Genomic DNA, 1,537 nt, shown 5'->3' with positions numbered 1-1,537 from the left:
TGGTTTATACAATTACTTGAATGCATCCCTAAAGAAAACTAATATATTGATCAAACCTGATTAGCTCTAATTTACATAAAACTGTCATAGCATGAGTTTCTTGTATGCTTTAGAAAAACAAAAGGTTTCAGTGAAAAAAAAAGCCATGGGAATTTAGAATTCAGACTCATCTGGCATACAAAATATCTAAAGTTTGAGTAATATGAGACCAAAATTCTAATCTTATTATAAGAAAATTATTTAATGACAAAATAATATTAAATTTGAATTGTTTTTAAATTGTTATATAACACATTTTTTAAATATAAGTATCCATATTTCAGTTTTTAAACAAATGGAAAAATAGAAATAAAAAAAAATTCACCAAATACCATTCTCAAAGATAAAGAGTAAGAATATTACCCTGGTGAATCTTCTTCCAGACTTTACCTATGCACACACACATGCACACACACATGCATATGCAATGTCTGTTCCACTCATTCAGTTTTATAATTTCTTTTTTCATTTAACATGAACTCATTAAGATGTTCTCTTGTCATTTTTTCATGCAAAAAATATTTACCTAGCAAATATCATTTGCCACAACAATGCTGCTTATGTTATAAGCAAAAATGTACAGAACAGCAAATTAGTCCCTTGTGGAATTTATATTCTGATTGAACAGACAGTTAATGAACAAGAACAATTGAAGAAATAACTAAAAAAAATATATTTTTGTATATTTACATGGGCATAATTACAAATAATGAAGAAACCTATAAATAAAAGATAATCAAGACCTGAATGGAATAGATTCAAAATTAAGGTAACTAAAGATAATATTTTCTAGGTGACATTTATGCTGAACTTTGAAATAGTATGTAATGGCAAACATGCTGTGTCGCATAAGAGTAATCTAAGCCAAAGGAAGCAAGCATGAAGGTCCTACATAGCAAAGTTTATTTAGAAAAAGCAAAACAATATACCAGTTCCACTGCACATGGGTAGAGGTTGGAGTTGAGGCCACTGGCTGGCTGATGACTCACAAGTGTAGGTTGTGCGCTACATGAGAGGCAAGTTTTTTGCTAACACCACAAGGGTCTCTGGTCCAATGAGTAGAGTTTAGTGGCAAGTCTTGCTACAGTTAAAGAAAGAAGAAAGAAAGAGAAAGAAGAAAGAAGGAAGGAAGAAAGAAAGAAAGAGAAAAAAGAAAAAAGAAAAAGAAAGAAAGAAAGGAAGAAAGGAAGGAAGGAAGAAAGAAAAAGACCAAAGAGCCTCTTCCCATTCTAGGCCTTAAGAATTTAGGACTACCATTCTCCCTCATGAATCCATTTGTCATGTAAGATGTTGAACTGCCCTAAGAGCATGACACCAAGAGGAAGCTCCAGCTAGCCACAAGGAGAGACCATATGGAGGAAGACTGAAACATCAGACATAAAAGCAAAGCTATCTGTGATGTTCCATTCCAGCTCAGTCACCAGCTGACTGCAGCTAATTGAAGCGCCCCAGCTAATAAGATATAAAACATAACTACCCAGTCAATCCTTGCTCAAAT

The 1,537-nt window shown here is 32.9% G+C and overlaps 1 non-coding gene across 1 annotated transcript; it reads left to right on the top strand.

Moving 5' to 3' along the window:
- Nucleotides 1-975: 975 nt before the first annotated feature.
- On the top strand, nucleotides 976-1,128 carry LOC129520811 (small nucleolar RNA SNORA62/SNORA6 family). Its single transcript, XR_008666676.1, has one exon. It is a non-coding gene; the product is annotated as a small nucleolar RNA SNORA62/SNORA6 family (small nucleolar RNA).
- Nucleotides 1,129-1,537: the final 409 nt, after the last annotated feature.

This window comes from Nyctereutes procyonoides, unplaced genomic scaffold, assembly GCF_905146905.1.
Source record: "Nyctereutes procyonoides isolate TBG_1078 unplaced genomic scaffold, NYPRO_anot_genome, whole genome shotgun sequence".
Taxonomy (NCBI): domain Eukaryota; kingdom Metazoa; phylum Chordata; class Mammalia; order Carnivora; family Canidae; genus Nyctereutes; species Nyctereutes procyonoides.
The sequence above is the reverse complement of the archived record's forward strand: the minus strand, read 5'-3'. Positions and strand labels throughout refer to the sequence as shown.